Consider the following 20,667-nt stretch of genomic DNA (forward strand, 5'->3'; position numbering starts at 1 on the left):
GCCAAAGGGCCTGGACATTTTTCAGAACCCAAGACTCTAGGTACAAGACAGCCAGCAGGCTCAGCCACGTGCCTGCCTCCCTGCCGTCCCCCACGTGAGGACAGGGTGCTGCATCCCCGTCATTCGAACCTTCTTCCTTTCCTTGCATGTGCCAGAGTTCACAGCTGCTGAACACGTGGCCACATTCTTGACTCCAAAGATAAAACAACAGCCGAGCGTTTTGTGCCTTTGCTATTTCGAAGGCTACAAATGCCTTGAAGGCTTCTCTTTGTCAGAGAGAGAAAGCAAGCATCCCCGAAATAGTTACTAATTTGGAGGCATGCTGTCCATAAAACAACAAGAGGAAAGAGGCCAAAGAATCCTGACATGGGGTGGGGTGGGGATTGGCGGGAATCAGCAGGTTTTCCATAGACGAGATTCCTTAACACAGAGCCATCTGAAGCCTGCCGGAAGCAGGAGGGCTTCACTGCCCCTCCCACCTCCTCTTCCCTGCGAAAACACCCTCCAGGCATTCGGGGGCTCAGCTAGACCTCCCTAGCCAGTTGCCACTCCTCATCCCACCCTAGTCTGCCTGCTGGCCTCCTCTGTTCACCCCTGCTCCTGGCCAATTTACACTTCCACTGGGAAGAGACAGAGGTCCCAGAGAGCCTAGGAAAGCCATTTCTGCCTCTGCAAACTGCATGTCAGAATAGAAATGACTCAGGACCAGAGGATGGAGAGGAGATTTGGAACTTCAATTCCCACTCAGTCATCCTGACTGTGCCTGTTCCCCAGAATAAAATCCTACAGCAAATCTTAATTGATGAGGGGCGGGGTGAGGGGGGAATTTATTTTAATGGGCAAGCTTACCAAGTATTATTAGACATATTTCCTGAATAATAGCATAATTTACATGCAACTTTTTGGTAACAGAGTCTAGAAAGTGGGCAATCTATGAGACATGTTTAAGCTGAGAGTCTCCCCTGACTCTCCTGGGCCTCCACCTATATCACCCACGTTTCATTCTGCCTTCTCCCTCCAAGGGTCTCCATCAGAGGGCAGAGGTCAGTGGCTCTTTGCCCTGTGGGCTCCTGGGCCAGCCCACCTCCCTCCAAGGCTTCTAAACAAGGCCCTTGGCCTTGACCACATCCAGGGTCAGACATGGCTTAGTGATGCTCTACAGCTGCTAGCGTCCAGCTGACATGTCCCCACTCAGAGTCAAATTTCCATTCTGTGGCCGTGGAAAACAACTGGTCTGCAGGACTCGGCGGACTGGCAGCTGGGGAAACTATTTTCAATTACATATTAGCACCAATGACTTAAAACACCTAATTCTTATGACATGAACGAGCGAGCACTCCAAGCAATGAGATTCCACCTCCCCCTCATCCCAGGAACAGTACCCAGCCAACCCCGGTCGGGCGGGGCATGGCTGAGGGGTGGGGGCCATGACTGGAAATAGAGAGTGAGTTTCAAATTATGGTGTGCAGTGCTACACAAGGGGGTAAAGACGAGGCTTGCTTTTATAAACATCGAAGATCAACAGAGCATTTTGTTGAAATTAAAACTTACCTTGTCTTTTAATACAACTAATTTGTGTTTTATCCTAAAGGGAGAACAGAACAAAGCACAGCCCTTAAACCTTTCGGTCACCTCTAAATCCCAGCAGGCAACAGGAAGATGCAGCTTTTAAAAACCACAACCTTTGGGATTTTAATTATATCCAATAGAATATGCTGAACCATCTTCAGAATCCTTCATTATTTATTGTAGCAAAAAACATTCAAAATCAAATTGCACCCTGACATTGTATAATTTGTACTTGCATCTATCTCCAAAGTGGATTTATATTAACAATAGCTACCAAACCATGGCCTGAGTTGTGCTATGAATCTTAAGGCAAACGCAGTGAAATGACTGTATTTTCTAAACCTGTCTTTGAGGCTTGCAATCAAATGTGAACTAGAAACTTTTGGCAGTTGTTAGAGACAAGGTGTATAAAATCAGATATTCCTGTCATACTGGTATAATGCTCCCTAATAATTAGAAAAGGAAATGAAAATGCTTGAATTTTTCAGGTTACTGAGCATGTGTGAAAGGATGAAGACACTGTCAAAATTAAAGTGGCTACATGTAGCTGGGAAAAGTCTAATTATATCCTTGCTATGTAGCACATTGGAAAAGGTTCGAGACCTAAGCATTTTTAATCTTTAAAAACTGGTAGAGGAAGCTCTTTGCCAGAGCTAATGTGAAGTAGCCACTGGGCCAGGGCCCAGGTATCCCTGAGGACTCAGGGCTTCACCTGCTCAGTCCAGTCGGGAGTAGACGGAAAAGAATGGCCTGTGTCCCTGATCCATCCACGACCTCAACCTGAGGGCAAGACCATATTCAGACTGTAGTTCAGCTCAGGGTCAGATATATGGTAAGTGAAAAAATTAACATAAGGGCAGGATAAAAGTCTGAGGTTTGACGGTTTAAACCTACCTAGACAGGCCGCTGTTGAGTCAAAGGTGCTTCCGATGTCACAAGTCATCACTGAAACACAGTGTCATGTGACCTCGCAGATACAAAATGTAAAGCTAGAGCCATGAGATGCTGGAGGCCACCAGGGTTTTTCTGATTTCCTTGTTCATGTTGGATAACTACTGACACAGCTTAAACCAGCTGATGACAGCATGCAGGAGACAGGCACTGTTCTCAACCCTTAAACACTTACTTGATACCCACAGCACTCATATGGATAGATTACTTTTATTACACCCCTCCTTTACAGATGAGGAAACAAAGGTACAGAGGGATTGAGTAACTCACCCAAGTCATACAGCTCTGAAACAGCACTGCTGGAATCTGGGCTGATAGCCTGTGCCCTTGGCCATGGCGCTAGCACCATCCTACAAGTTTGTTGCTTCAGCAGCCCATTCAGGAGTGAAACATTCCAGTGAATGCCAGTAGGTGCAATATACTCTGTGAGGCCCTGATTATACTGGCGAACGAAATGCACAGATTCCTTCCTTCACGGAGCTTCCAGTGTAGTAAACGTACTAACATTAAACTTGATAGATGCAAAAATTGACACATAAATAGGGCTAGAAGGCAATTATAGCTCAATAAGAGGATCTCCTAACCAGGACAGAGTGTTGGAGAAAAGTTTCCTGAAAAGGCGGTATATCCACTGAAACTTGAGCCTTGTTAGGTAGCTAAAGAGGTCAAGGAAGGACATTCTGCCCATAGGCGAAGGGAATGCAAGAGACTGAAGTGGGAGCTGCTGTGCCTCTGAAGGCCCCATGAGATGGCCAGAATGAAGAACGAGCAGGGGAAGGTGGGCCTTTCAACAAATGGCTGAGAGGGATATTTTATAGAAGTGTATGTTCACCACATGCAAGACTTCTATCTCAAGTACACAGAAGAAAGCCACAGGAGAGTTCTGAGCAAGGATTCCCAACCATGAACAATGAAAGAGCTGGAGACTCTAAAAATATGCATAGTGTTTCCTTTATTTTACGGATGAGAAGACCAAGATTTTCAAAGATATTGGATTCTCCATGTTAATTCTCATAAAGCTTGTCAAGAGCTACCTGGATATCTCTTCACCACTGGCAGTGGATGCTCGTTTGCCTCCCCAGCATGTCTTCCCCTTTTAACAATGTTTTCATTTTTATTTTTAGGTCCTTTCCTGCTCAGCTTCCATCCCTGGACTGTAGAAAAGATTCTGGTTCACCCAAGGAGCACAGCATGTGACCATTCCTGAGTCAATCAAAGCAATGAAGTCCCTGTAGCCACAGTGATGGCTTTAGAAATGAGCACGTGGCCTGAGCCTACACAGCCAGAGTGAATCTGAGAACTATTTCCTAGAAATTCTAGGTTAAAGATGCAGTTTAACACTGATAGCAAATTTAAACCTAGAGAGATATGACCCTAGAACAGATTCTCTTTCTTAAGTCAATTGGAAACACACTGATAGCAGATTTGTTTTCGTTTTTTTTTTTTTTTTACAAAATCTGAATCATGTTAGCAAATAGTATGCTTTGATTAACACTATAAATAACTAGAAAACAGGATAAAAATATATAAAACAATTCTGTGAATATTGGACAACAAGCAGCAAAAATCTATGATATTTGGGAGGAGAAAAAGAAGGCAAATTCTATGATAAGCTTATTTTTCCATATGGAGGGAATTTTCAGACTGTAGCAAAGGGAGGAAGAACCAAAAAGTTTGGCATTCCTGTTGAGCAGCACAAACAGATTAAAGTTTAAGAAAGGCAAAGCAGATAGAATTTGCTGGGCAAGAGTACCTGAAAGAAGAGAGCTAAACAGATAAAGGGTCAAGTAATCTGGAGGTAAGTAAGTCATTCCCCTATTTGTTGGATCTGTAAAAATTCAGGTACGTATAGGCGAAATTTAAGAAAGCCAGGCAAAAAAGCAACTACCGGGAAAAGAACTAGGGAGCAACAAGCCAAACCATTCTTAGAACTCATACAGTGCTCAGTTCCCATCAGCCAAAGCAACTAGACACTGATGAAGCATGAACATTTAATAGTGACTCTGAAAGGCTTATGACTTAAACATGGTGCCAAAATTCACATGTTCAGAATTTAACAAAAAAGTACTAGAGATATAAAGTTGCAAAAATACATGTACTAGAACCAGTCAATAGAAACATAACCAAAAATTCTAAAAAATAAAATTAGCATATAAAACCCTAAAACAGTTTACAAATATTTAAAATGTGTTCAAAGATTTAAAGAAAAAAATAAACATAATCAGGAAAGAAATGAAGATATTAGAAAGTATAGACCAAACAGACCATCTGGAAAGAAAAAAAATATGGAATTAAAAAGCCATTATATTAGATTAAAACCATATTAAACACGAAAGAAATAAAAATCTACCAAAAAATGATGTTGAAGAGTGGAAGGTTTACCTTTACCAATTCAGGCTATTTTGGAGAATAGAGAAAAGGTTACATTTCCCAGTGGGCTATATACCACTTAGTATACTATAGTAACCTACATTAAGTAGGTGAAAAAGAAATAAAAATGAATGAGCTTAAAGACATAGCAATAAAAACTATTGAAACTAAAGCTAAAATAAGAAGAATAAAAAAGGAAGACAGAGGAACAGGAGGAGAAGGAGAAAAAAACCTCTGTGACTTGTGGAACAACAACAAATGGTCTAATAATGTTTCTTTGAAGTTTCAGAAAAAGAGAAAAGAAAGAAAGAAACATAAAAAAATAGTTGAAGAAACAATGGCCAAAATGTTCTCAAAACTGATTTATAAAGCTATACGCCATAGATCCAAGAAGGTCGATCAACCCAAACCAGATAAACATACACACGCACACACACAGACATGCATACACATGCGCCCGCGCACACGCACGCACACACACACACACACAGAATAGCAAAATACAACATAATTAAATTTATGAAATCATTGATATAAAAATCTTAATAGAACCCAGAAAAAAATATACAGAGAAAAATATAAACAGTATTACAGATTTCTTGTCAGAAACGATGCAAGTTAAAGGATGATAGAGATCATCTTTAAAACAATTTATAGAAAAAGAAAAGATCAATCTGGAAGGCCATACTCAGTGAGAATATATTTCAAAATTAAAGTTGATTGAAAGACTTTTGCAATGAATAAACTTGAATTTGTTTACCAGCATGATCATCTAAATAGATGCAGAAACAGCATTTAATAAAATCCAACATCCCTTCATGATAAAAAGCATTCAACCTTCTAAGCATCAAATACTAGCAAACCAAATTCAACAGCATATCAAAAAGATAATTCACCATAATCAGGTAGGCTGTAAGGTTTATTCAACATATGCAAATCAATAAATGTAATTCATCATATAAACAGAATTAAAAACAAGAACCACATGAGCACCCAAATAGATGCAGAAAAGTATGATAAAATCCAACAACCCTTCATGATAAAAACTTCCAATCATCTAAGCATTAAAGGAACATACCTCAAAATAATAAGAGCCATTCATCTATGACAAGCCCAAACCAAAGTCAACATCATACTGACTGGGCAAAAGTTGGAAGCATTCCCCCAAGAACTGGAACAAGGATGTCCATTCTCACTACTTCTATTTAACATAGTATTGGAAGTCTTAGCCAGAGCAATTGGGCAAGAGAAAGAAATAAAAGGCACCCAAATAAGAAAAGAGGAAGACAAATTATCTTTTTATGGACCATATGATTCTATATCTAGAAAACCCTAAAAATTATACCAAAAGACTACTAGACCTAATAAGTGTCAGGATAGAAAGTCACTGTTAAAAAATCTGCAACTTTGCTGTAAACCAACAACGTTCAAGTGGAGAATTAAATCAAGAACACAATCCTGTTTATAATAGTCACATACACATACAAGGGGGGGACCCCCAAAAACTCAGAGTTTATTTTTTTAATTGTGTATTTATTTTTACATGTTAAAAATCAGTCACCCTAAAAGCACTCTTTGTTTAATGCAATATATCTATCGAGATGCTTTGTCCACTGCTCAAAACAGTTTTGGAATTCATCAATTTTGATGCCTCTTAGTGCTTCCGCTGTTTTTTGTTTTGTTTTGCTTTTGTTTCACCTCTTCTACATCTGCAAAACTTTTCTCTTTGGGAATGTCTTCACATGGGGAAACAAAAAAGTTGCTAAGGGCAAGATCAGGTAACGAGGGTGGGACATAGGGGCCATGCCGTTTTTGGTCAAAAACTGCTGAACATTCAGCATGGTATGGGCAGGTGTGCTCACAAATCACCCATGATGAAGTGAGCAAATTTGCTGAAAGAATCTCCAAAAAACAAGAAATTCACTGAAGCAGAACACAGCCTCTCACATTCTCACAACAATGCTAGCTGGATACTGATGCCTATGGGTTCCTAGAACATTTACTTAGTGGGGGAAGCTTGTTTTATTTAGTGGGGGAAAGCCTGTACTACAAAAGGCTTGCCCTCCAAAAAATAATTCCATCTTTTGAGGGGTTTCCCTCACACACACATGAAATACCTGGGAAGCACATTTAACCAAAGAGGTAAAACAACTCTACAATAAGAACCACAAAACACTGCTGAAATAAATCAAAGGTAGCACAAACAAATGGGAAAAAGATTTCATACTTATGAATTAGAAGAATCAATATCTGCAAAGCCAAAGAAGCCATCAAGAGAGCAAGGAGACAGCCCACAGACTGGGAAAAAGTATTTGCCAACTCCAGGTCCAACAAAAACTTAACATCTTAGATCTACAAGGAACTAAATGTGCTGAAAAGAAAAAAACAAACAACCCCATTATAAAGTGGGCAAAAGATATGAACAGACACTTCTCAAAGGAAGACATTAGAGCAGCCAACAGACACATGAAGAAATGTTCAACCTCACTAATCATCAGGGTGATGTAAATCAAAACCACACTGAGATACCACCTAACTCCAGTCAGAATGGCAATTATCAATAACAAAAAATAACAGTTGCTGGAGAGGGTGTGGTGAAAAGGGAACACTTCTACACTGTTGGTGGGAGTGAAAACTAGTGTAACTTCTGTGGAAAACAGTGTGGCGATTTCTAAAAGCTCTAAATATCGACCTGAAGAACTCAAATCATTCTATCAAAAAGATACCTGCACACGTATGTTTATCGCAGCATTGTTCACAATAGCAAGACCTGGAATCAACCATGCTGTCCATCAAAAGAGGACTGGATTAAAAAAATGTGGTACATATACACGATGGAATACTATGCAGCCATAAAAAAGAACAAAATCATGAATTTGCAGCAACCTGGATGGAACTAGAGTCTATAATACTGAATGACCTCTCACAGAAACAAAGATTTGAGTATTACATGTTCTCACTCATATAGTGGACCTTGAACATCTATCGTAATACTATAAGAAAAGGATTGACAGTGGTGAGAAACTATGGAGGGGAAGGGCAGGGAGGTGGGATTAATGGAAGTCAATATCTGTCTGGGGACGGGGAGACACCCATTATCAACAAAGGTGCCTGAACGAAACATATATGTATACCTAATTGTACCTCACAATATCAAAATAAAAAATATTGATTAATTTTAAAAAAAGAAGAATCAATATCATTAAAATATCCATACTGCCCAAAGCAATCTACATATTTAATGCAATCCCTATCAAACTACCAGTGTCACTTTTCCCTTAATTAGAAGAAAATAATTCTTAAATTCATATGAAAGCAAAAAGGAACCTGAATAGTCAAAACAATCCTAAGCAAAAAGAACAAAGCTGGAGGCATCACATTATTAGACTTTAAACTTTTCTGCAAGGTTATAATAACAAAAAAAACACAGCATGGTGCCGGTGTAAAAATAGACACATTGACCAATGGAACAGAATGGAGAACCCAGAAATAAATACACTCACTACAGTCAACTGATTTTTGACAAAGTCAATAAAAATAAACACTGGGGAAATGGCACCCTATACAATAAATGGTGTCAAGAAAACTGGCTAACCATAAGCAGAATAATGAAGCTGGACTCTTCCTCTTACCATATACAAGAATTAATGAATGATGGATTAAATATTTAAATATAAGACTTCAAACCATAATTATCGTAGAAGAAAAGCTAGGAAACACTTTTCTAGACATTGGCTTAGGCAACACATTTATGACTAAGCAAATGCAGTAAAAACAAAAATTGACAAGTGGTACCTAATTAAACTAAAGAGCTTCTGCACAGCAAAAGAAACTATCGACAGAGTAAATAGACAACCTACAGAATGGAGAATATTTGCAAACTATGCATCCAACAAAATGCTAATATCCAAAATATAAAAGGAATATAAGCAAATTAACAAGTAAAAATCAAATAACTCTATTGAAAAGTAGGCAAATGACATAAACAGACATTTCTCAGAAGAAGACATGCAAGTAGCCAACAAACATATGTGACAATACTCAACATCACTAATCATCAAAGAAACGCAAATAAAAACCACAAAGATAATCCGTCTCACACCAGTCAGAATGACTATTACTGATATGTCAAAAATCAGCAGATATTGGCAAGGTCGCTAAGAACAGGGAATGTTCATACACTGTTGGTGGACCATGGAAAGCAGTTTGGAGATTGCACAAAAAAACAAAAATAGATTTACCATTTGATTCACCAATTCCACTGCTGGGTATATCTCCAAAGGAGCATAAATTGTTCTACCAAAAAGACACTGCACTTGTATGTTTATTGCAGCAGCACTATTCGCAGTAGCAAAGACATGGAACCTACTTAGGTGTCCATCAATGGTGGATTGAATAAAGAAAAAGAGGTACATATGCACCATGGAATACTACATAGCCATAAAAAAATAACAAAATAATGTCCTTTGCAGCAACATGGATGCGGCTGGAAGTCATTATTCCGAGTGAATTAACACAGAAACAGAAACCTGAATACTGTGTGTTCTGACTTATAAGGGGATGCTAAACAATGGGTACACACGGACATATAGATGGGAACAACAGACACTGGGGACTTATAAAGGGATTAGAGAAGGAGGGAAGGAGGGAGAGTGGGAGGGAGACAACAACTGAAAAACCATCTGTCGGGTACCATGCTCACCATGTGGTTGGTAGTTAGAAGCCCAAACCTCACTGTCATGTAAACCTGCACATATATCCCCTGGATCCAAAATAAAATAATAACCATGATTGAAACAAATAAATAAAATAATGGCAATTTTAACAGAAAAACTAACAAAGCAAATCAAATGAAAATTTTAAAATTAAAAAAATACAAAACATGAAATAAGCAATTCAATAAATAGGCTTAAATATCATATTAGACACAAAAGTCACATTATTGTAATATAAGATATATTTGTAGAAATATAAGATAGATTACTGTAATATAAGGTAGGTCTTCAGATTGGGTCATAAAGGGGAAAAACAGAGGGTAGAAAATACATACAAGATTTGCAGTACGTGATGAATAGGTTGAAAGTATGTATAGTCTAATTGGAATTCCATAAAGAAAGGGGGGAAAGATTGAATAAGAAGATCTGTTTAAACAGTAACTGGCCAATAATTTTACAAATCCAAAAAGAGAGCATCAAGCCACAGAATCAATATCTTTAAAAAACTCAAAGCAGAATAAATACAACATGCATGCATGTGAGTGCACACAACACACACACACACACACACACACACACACACACACACACACACACACCCCACACAGAGATTATAGCTCAAAAGAAAATCTTACAAAGGGAAAGCAACTCATAAAATAACAAAAACAAATTCTATAAGGAGTCAGAAAAAATTAGATATGTTACCTTCAAAAATGTCGTGGAAAGGCTGACAACTGAATTTTTAGCAGCAACTATGGAAACCAGAAAATAATAAAATCTTTAAAAGTGTAGAAAAAAGTTTCCTACCAACAGTTCTAAACCTAGTGAAACCATGTACACATCAGGAAATATTAAAGAGAGATTTTCATGCAGGCAGAAAATGATCTCCATGGAAGCATAGCAATACAGGAAGAAAACACCACACCAGAGATGGCGACTATGTCAGTAAATGTAAACTGAATACTTTAATAATACTTGTAACATATGAAGTAAAATTAAAATACATGACAATGTTATAAAGAGGTAAAAGGAGTAAATGAACTGAATTCTATAAGATTCTTGTATTTGTACAAGAAGTGCTAAAAGTACTAACTTATATAGAATCAAATATGTGTGTTGAAATCTCTGCGAAAACAATCTCTATGAAGAAGAGTAAAGAATTCATAATAATAGTGAAGATAAGATAGGAGAAAAAATAAATAAAATACACATATGATTAATCAAAAAAGAGCAAGAGAGAATAAAAGGTGGAAAGTACAGATAAGACAGAAACAGGGATGAGCTAGATATTACTTTAGACTTTCCGGAGAAAAAAGTGGTTTCACAGTAAAAAGTAAGACTACAAATTTCTTTCCCTGGTAGGGAAGAATCAGTCTACATTTGAATGCAGAAAAAAAAAATTAAGGAAATCTCTGTTTTTCTACTCAAGGTATTTTGTAGCTTGATCGTTCTAGTGACAATCTCTGTATCTTCCCCCCAATCTCCTGTGGAGGTTTCATAAATAATGATTGCAATAATTTTTATCAGAGCTATAAATATTTGGGTTATCTTAGTACGTCAGCAGTTTTCCAAATTTATAGTAAGGTCCGGGGCAATGTTGCAATTGTTAGGACTAGGTGTATCCTTTCTTTAAGAATTACCAATAAGTTCTAGGTTTGACCTTTTACATTTGTTACAAACTTTATGAGCTTATAATAAACCCTCACTGCAGAGTTTTAAAGAAAAGACAGAAATATGGCAAGACAGTAGATTAAAGTTAAATGGGGTAGTGATGACATTAAGTATAAATGGAACAAATAGTCCTCTGTAAATAGTAAAATTATCAGACTGGATTTTAAAATATCTTACTTTGCTGTGTCAAATAACAGTACAGAAAAGTTCAAAATGAAATGACAAAGGTTATAAATTAAATGACAAAAAGTGTACTGTACAGAAGTAAGCCAAAAAATGATCATACCCCTATACTACTTTGATATAATGTAGGTTTTAAGTCCATATGTATCAAGAAATTAAAGTGGACACCAAAAATATAGAATAGTCCTAAATTTTTATGTATCTAATAGCACCAAAATATATATAGCAAAAATAACCAGAACTGAAAGGATAAACCAACAAATTCATGAACACAATTAGAGATTTTTTTGCACATCTCGGAAAATAATAGAAAAAAAAACCATAAAAATTAATAAGGGCACAGAAGCTCTTAACATTTGATAAACATGATCTATTTGACATACATGGAATACTAATTGAGGGGGCCCAAAAAAACCCCAGAATTATTTTTTGGAGGATGAGTCCCTTGTAACACGAGCTTCCCCTGCTAAGTTAAGTGCTCTAGGAACCCTTTGGCATTAGTGTACCAGTGTTGTGAGAGGCTGCGTTTGGTTTCCATGAATTTTTTTTTTTTTTTAAGATTCTTTCAACACATTTTCCCATTTCATGATGGGTGATTTACAAGCCCACCTCCCCACTTCATGCTGAGATTCAGCAGTTTTTGAATAAAATCATCATGACCCCTATGCCTACACACACAATATTTCCTCAAGTGGCATTTTTTGGTGTTTCCTCAATAAAAAAATCCTCAAAAGGAAATACTTTGCTGACGTGGAAGAGGTGAAACAAAAAAACAGCAGAAACACTAAAAGACATCAAAACTGTTGAGTTCAAAAACTGTTTTGAGCAGTGGAAAGAGCATCTTGATAGGTGTATTGCATCAAACAGAGTACTTTGAAGGTGACTGAAATTTAAACATGTAAGAATACACAATTTTTATTGAAGGTGACTGATGTTTAAATATGTAAGAATACACAATTTTTAATAAATAAATTCCAGTTTTTTGGGTTCCCCCACAAATTGCAAAATACACATTCTTTTCAAGTGCACGTAGACCATTAAATAAAGGAAACCATATGCCAGGCCTCAGAGGACTAAAGTCATACTGTGTAGATTCTATGACCACAGTAGAATTAAGCTAGAAATACAAAATAAATAACCAGGAAAATCCCCAAATATTTTGTAATTAAGGAACACTTCTTTATAACCCATGAATCAAAGAAAAAAATCAAAATTAGAAAACATATCTAACAAAATAGTAACAAAATACGATGTATCCAAATTTGTTAGATACTGCTAATGTCAATTTAAAAGGATACTGATAATGCTGACTGCTACAAAACACAAGAAAGAGAAGGTGCTAAACAAAGTCAGATTGGAAATCAATGATCTAACATTGATCTCAAAATGCTAGAAAAAGAAAGAAAACTGAATTCAAAAAAAGTAAAAGGAGCCAGTACCAACAACAGCAGGTATCAAGAAAATAGGAGGAAAACACATACAATAGAGAAAATAAAGAAAGCAAAAAATATTTGCCAAAAAAGACTATGTAATTGATAACTTCCTAGTAACTAATTAAGGAAAAAGATGAAAATACAAAGTATTTAATGGTATACTGACATAAGGATTTTGCAGGTATTAAAATAGTAAGGAGGTATATGAACAAATATTGCCACAGACTCTTACAAAGAATAGAAATGAACAATTAACAAATCATTTTTTGAGTCAAAGATAATCTTGACAACAAATTCACACAAGGACATTACAAAAATGGCCAATCCCTCTTATAAACAAAGAAACAAAATGTCAAAGCTGCCAGTATATTTAAAAAAACTAATATATTTTGAATAAGTTTCCAGGAATAAAAACTTGGTTTCAAATTTGAAAATCAATTGTAATTTATCACATTAACAGGATAGAGGAGAAAAATCATATGGACACCACAATCGATAATAAACAAGAGTCTTTGCTAATATTGAATCCCTAGTGATAATTTTTTTAAACAAATCAGCAAAATAAAAAGAAAAAGAACTTTGAAAATCTGATAAAGAGTACCAACCAAAAAGAGAACCTATAGCAAACATCAAATTTAAAAATGAAATATTGAACACTTTCTCCATAACATCAGGAATGAGATAGAGATTCACTACATTAGTATACTCCAGGGAAGCAAAACCAAGAGAATGCCTGTGTGTGTGTGTGTGTGTGTGTGTGTGTGTGTGTGTGTGTGTGTGTGTGTACACCTATATATACTATATAATTTATAGAGGGGAGAACCAAAAAAGTGGAATTTATTTATAAAAAGTTGTGTATTTATTCTTACATGCTTAAACTTCTGTCACCATCAAACTCTCCAGTTGATGCAATACACCTTTAAAGACACGTTTTCCACTTCTCAAAACAGTTTTTGAAGGCTAGGCATGGTGGCTCATGCCTGTAATCCCAGCACCTCGGGAGGCCAATGAGGGAAGATTGCCAGAGCCCAGAAGTTTAAGACTGCCCTGGGCAATAGGGCAAGACCTCTCTCTACAAACAAAATTTAAAAATTAGCTACTTAGGAGGCTGAGCCTAGAAGGTTGAGGCTGCAGTAGTAGGTGATCATGCCACTGCACTTCAGCCTGGACAACAGAAACTCCAACTCAGAACACCAACAAGAAAAAACAGTTTTTGAACTTGTCAACTTTGATACCTTTTAGTGCTTCTGCCATTTTGTTTCACCTTTTCCACATTGGCAATACGTTTCCCTTTGAGGTTTCTTTTTCATCCAGATAAACAAAAAACTCACTCCCAGGAAGATTAGGTGAATAGGGAGGGCGGGGCATAGGGGGCATGCCATTTTGGGTAAAAAACTGCTGAAAACTCAGCACGATGTGGGCAGATGCATTGTCATGGTGGAAGAACCAGTCATCTGTTTGTCATAACTCTGGGTGTTTCTTTTGTAAATTGTGACACAACCTTCTAAAAACTTCCAGATAAATGCTTTGGTTGAAGTTTGATCTGGAGGAACCAATTCTGAGTGTACTACAAGGAATCTGTCCTCCAAAAGATAATTCTGAGTTTTGGGGGGTCCTCGTTGCATAAATACATACGTATAAATATATACACACACATACATGGTCATACACACACACACACACACACAGAGAGAGAGAGAGAGAGAGAGAGAGAGAGAGAGAGAGAGAGAGAGAGAGAGATTTTAAGGAATTAGCTACATGACTGTGGGGGTCAGCAAGTCTGAAATCTGCAGCTCAGGCCAGCAGGCCAGAGACCCAGGAAAAAATTGATGTCACACCCTTTTATACTTAGGAATTCTAAATATCACCTCACCACTACACTTGAAGACCATTTAAAACTGAAGAAAATCCTCCCCCCCAAAAAAGCACAAAAATGAAACAAGCACACACCAGAGAGGACACCTATTTACTTCTGATATGAGAGCTGAAATCAGAAGGCAGAGTGCTGCCTTGTTCTGTGTCAGCTGGGAACACATCCATCAGGCAACACAAATTTTTCACCACTACATGTGTTCATAACTGCCATACAAATATCACAGGTATTGATTTGGCAGTTACAAATAAATTTTAGCAAGTAAGTAAATTCAGAAATACAGAATTCACAAATAGTGAGGATCAACTCCACCTATCTTCAAGGACTGGAAAACTAAACAAAAGTCAGTTATTCTTGAACTGATCTATATATTCAGTGAAATTTTAACTGGTATCCCAGCAGACTCTTTTTTTGAAATTGATAAGAATACAACATTTATGAGGAAATGCAAAGGGCTGGAGTATGCAAAGACAATGTTGAAGAAGAAAAATAAAGCTGGAGCACTTACACTGCCCAATAGCAAGACTTTTATAAAGCGACATTACTTAAAACATCGTGAGCCCTGCTCGGTGGCTCAGTCTGTAATCCCACGCCTTTGGGAGGCTGAGGTGAGTGGATTGCCTGAGCCCGCGGGTTCGAGACCCGCCTGGGCAGGTGAGACCTCATCTCTACAATAAATCAAAAAAATTAGCCGCGTGTGGTAGCACGCACCTGTAGTTCCTACTACTTGGAAGGCTGAGGTGGAAGGATCGCTGGAGTCCAACAGGTTGAGGCTGCGGTGGCCGGGAGCAGCCACTGCACTCCAGTCTGGTTGACAGAGTGAGACTCCAACTCAAAACAACAAAACAAAACAAAACATTGTGATAGTAATGCAAAGACAGAAAACTATATGAATGGGGCAGAGCCCAGAAACTGGTCTACACATAAATGGCCATCAAATTGACAACACAGATGTCAAGGCAAGACACCACCATGAATCAACAAAAAAGAAAGATAACCCAATGGAAAATGAACAAAAGCTGTGTCTAGACCCTTCACAGAATATCCAGGTGATCAATGCCATATGCTGAGAAACTAGACACTCTTAGCGGGAAAATGCAAAATAATAATCAATGAGATACAAAATACAACCATCAGACTGAATAGAATGTTAAAAAACTGGGACAACATCTAGTGTTGGAAGAGAGCAGATCAACTGAAACTGTCATAAATTGCTGATGGAAATATAAACTGGAGAAATCACTTCAGAAAACCATTTGACAACATCCATAAAAGCAGTAAAATTACTATCCTACCGCTCAGAAATTCCTCTATTAGTTATATACCTAATAAAAATGCCCAAGAATTCACTAAATGACATATACAAGATTGCTTATAACAGCATTGTTATTGTAACTCTGAATTGGAAACAACCCAAATGTCCATCAAAAATAGAATGGATAAATATAGTTTGGTATAGCTATGCAATGAAATGTTGTACAGTATAGAAAAGGAATAAATATAACACAACACCACAGATAAATATCACTATGGTTTGAATGTTTGTGTGCCCCCTAAAAGTCAAAAATTTAAACCTAGTTTCTAATGTGGTGGTGTTAAGAGATGGGGCCCATGGGAGGTGATTGGAGAACTGAAGCCCATGAATAGTATATGTCCTAATAAAAACGACCCAAGGGAGCTTGTTCTCCCTTCTGCCAAGTGAAGACACAGCAAGCAGGCACAATCATTGAAGCAAAGAGAGAAAGAGAGAGAGAGAGAGAGAGGATGAGAGAGATTTTAAGGAATTAGCTCATGTGACTTTGAGGGTCAGCAAGTCTGAAATCTGCAGCTCAGGCCAGCAGGCTAGAGATCCAGGGAAAAGTTGATGTCACACTCTTTTATACTTAGGCATTCTAAATATCACCTCACCACTACACTTGAAGACCATTTAAAACTGAAAAAAAAAATCTGCCCCCCTCCCCCAAAAAGCACAAAAATGAAACAAGCACACACCACGGAGAGGACACCTATTTACTATCTATATGAGAGCTGAAACCAGAAGGCAGAGTGCTGCCTTGTTCTGTGTCAGCTGGGAACACATCCATCAGGCAACACAAATTTTTCACCACTACATGTGTTCATAACTACCATACAAATACCACAGGTATTGATTTGGGGGTTGCGTATACATTTTAGCAAGTAAGTTCTCACCAAACTCTGAATCTACTGGTGCCTTGATCTTAAACTTCTCAGACTTTAGAACTGTGAGCAATACACATATACTGTTTATAAATTACCCAGACTAAGTTTTGTTATAGCAACTCAAATGAACTAAGATAAATATGAAAAATATTTTATTGAGAAAATGAAGATAGACACAAATAGTTATGTACTACATGATTTCATTAATAAAAATTCCTATGAGGTAGAACTAAATTATGGTTATATAGTCAGAATAAAGGTAACTTTTGAGGGAAGATAATAGCTTGATGGGGCAGTAGGTTGACTTCTGAGGTACTGGTGCTATTCTCAATTTTGACATACAAGCATGAATGTTTGGTAAATAGTCATCAAGCTCTACACTTAATATTCAGTGCCTGTTTCGATAATAACTTCAATAAAATGCTTATTTTTCATCTTAGAATTCACTATTCAGCCAAACCTGCAATTATAGATGAAAATAGAAAAAAAGATATAGGCTTGCAGCATCTCAAAAATCTATGTATCATTTCTGTAAACTTTTTAGAAACCTTGGGAAGACGTGCTTAACAAAATGGTAAAGCAAATCACGATCGGAAAAAAATGTTTCTGTTAATAACTAGATAGCAAACATGTTAGGCTTTTTGAGCCATGTTATGTTTGACTCCATGACTCACTTCTACCACTGAAGACTGACAGCATTTACAAATAACGCACAAGTAAATAGGCATGGTGGTACCCCAATAAATTAAATTATGCATGTATGTAGATGCCAGGGTGAGACTAAATCCTCATCTTTTGTAGTGGGAAGTCAATAGATAACACCTAAAGCTGAAAAGTCAGCAAGGAGTAACATGCACAGTTTTTGAACTTGTCAATTTTGATACCTTTTAGTGCTTCTGCCATTTTGTTTCACCTTTTCCTCATTGGCAATACGTTTCCCTTTGAGGATTTTTTTCATCCAGATAAACAAAAAACTCACTCCCAGCAAGATTAGGTGAATAGGGAGGGCGGGGCATAGGGGGCATGCCATTTTGGGTAAAAAACTGTTGAACACTCAGCACGATGTGGGCAGATGCATTGTCATGGTGGAAGAACCAGTCATCTGTTTGTCATAACTCTGGGTGTTTCTTTTGTAAATTGTGACACAACCTTCTAAAAACTTCCAGATAAATGCTTTGGTTGAAGTTTGATCTGGAGGAACCAATTCTGAGTGTACTACAAGGAATCTGTCCTCCAAAAGATAATTCTGAGTTTTGGGGGGTCCTCCTTGCATAAATACATACGTATAAATATATACACACACATACGTGGTCATACACATACACACACACACACACACACAGAGTGGTTGTATTTTGTATTTAGAGATGTGGATGCAAATATCAAAAATGTTGGTAAAGAAGTCAAAAAATGTATTTCCTCTAGTAGAGGAGGAAATAATACCAGTAGGGTGTGCATATTACTGTTTCCACACAAACCTTGTAGAACTATTTTACTCTTTAACCCCTATTTATGCATAATCTTAAAAAATAAACATCAAACAAAAATGGAATGGGTACCCTCAGGATCTGAAATCAAACTCAACATGGATTCACATAGCTTGAAATTTCTTTGAAATTTTGTCTTAAGAAATTCCACGTTATGACCCATCCTACTCCATGTTATTTGTGCTTTAATAGATCTAACCTTTATGTTCCAAACTTCACACACCTGTGACGACAAAATAATTGTATCTTTGCCACACTTGATAACCATGCTGCCTCTAGATCAACCCCTGTCTACAGTCTGGCTGTTACTGAACTTTCAGTTTTGTGAGCTAAAAAACTGTGTGAAATAAGCCAATTTTAAGTGAATTTTTGGTGACATGGCAAAGAGCATCCTAAGTGGTACATCTATGTGCTACCACACTGTAAATCATGTGCAATTTTTCTTTAAATGTACTTACTTTTTACACTATCCTACTTAACAATTTCACTGAGTCCTTGGGACTACTACAAGAGTTTCTTCTAAAGTATATAGTCATCACAATAAAACAACTTTTCACATACTTAATTACTTAATGCCTAATTGAACTAACACTGCACTTTGGCAAATGCTGTTTAAATGGAAACAATCTTAGGGGCAGAATAAAAGATGTCCACAAATTGTCTCTAAACCTAACGATTGAATACCGGGGCCTGAAACACGGGATATTTGTGTGATCTTACTGCCCTCTGGTTTCCCCCAAGAATGAATGGGGTCTTCTTTTACATTTGTAACTAAAGATTCTGCTCAAGGGAATAGTTACTCCAAAAGCTAATTCCTTTCTCCAGGGATGCTTATAACTTATAACTTTCACAAATTACACGTAAAAACCACAACCAAACATCACAGATAGCATGACTCCCCTCCTCCCATCTTTGAGTTAAATAGACCTCTGTGAGAGCTGGCTTTTCATCACCCCCCTCACCCCTCCCCACCCACCATACATAACTTACAGGAGGCAAGCCAATCTTGGTAAAGCTAATCATGCTAGCTTATAGTGTTTCAAGGCACTTTATATGCATTCAGCCCAGCAATGACTCCCTGTGAGAGACTGGGAACTCTCTAATCCCTTCTCATTCTTTGACAGATGAATGTTATCAAGCTAAAAATCTGGCATCAATTTGTCGCTCAGTTACCACGTTGTCTTCTCCCTTATCTGTTACCTTGTTAACCCCAAGAAAAGTAGTTTGGTTTTGAAGTAACTAGAAGCACTGTACTGCATTACTCACAGAATATGAAGCAACCAGAGTGCTGACATTCAAATCTCATCAGATATGGCGTTTTTAACATTTCCGTGATCTCAAGAGCTTACTCTGGGCACCATATAAACTGCAGCCTCCCACCGAGCTTCCCAGGTCAGGCTGCCAGGTCGTCGGGACACTTGGAGTTTGAGGATATTTGTTGGTAAGACCTTTGCGTCTTGTTTACTGGCTGTCGGAAGCTTTCTGAAACCATCCAGTCATTCTGTTTTGACCCCTGATAACTCAATGACCTTTTGTGATATGGATGGCACCCAAATAAACATGGTGTCTTATTAAGAAAGGCAAACACCACATCCAAGAGTGAATTGAAACTACTGTTACTGTCAACGCTTCCAGACCAGCTTCCCATGGGATCAAGCCGTATGGTTTGTCAGAGACTATTTTTAGGTCTTTCACATTTTTACCCCAAAAGTATTCTCCTTATTCTCTTCTTTGTTTTTGTTCTTTCTTTCAGGCTCTCTATTTTGAAAACTTCAGGATTTCTCAACTCTTGTACTACTAATAAGGGAATATCATCCTGGCTTGACATAAATATGTGATCACTAGTTTCCAATAATCAGTGACAGCTCACATCTTCTACTTAGTCATTGGTGATAGACTGCAAAGATGGATTTACATATATTGCAATAACAGAAAAATACTTTCTAAAAATCTATACTCAAATCCATTCGTTTATGTCATGAATAATCATGGGAACATCATGGGGTGAAATCTTAGTGGAATGTAATTTTCCTGCGATACTAAAACCTCAGCAATGAACATTTTGTATTCATCTTGTTGACATCATTGATGAACCAAAATGATGAGTAAAAACTCTGATAGATCAGTTCTATTAGTTGGTTATTAATGTTGAGTGGAAAATGAAATGTGCTTTGTTTTATAAAACAGTAAGTCAAGTCCTGAGTAAATAAACCCTGAATGGAGAATGAAGGGTG

This window comes from Carlito syrichta, unplaced genomic scaffold (assembly GCF_000164805.1).
Source record: "Carlito syrichta isolate Samal-C Ts95f unplaced genomic scaffold, Tarsius_syrichta-2.0.1 Scaffold271183, whole genome shotgun sequence".
NCBI lineage: Eukaryota > Metazoa > Chordata > Mammalia > Primates > Tarsiidae > Carlito > Carlito syrichta.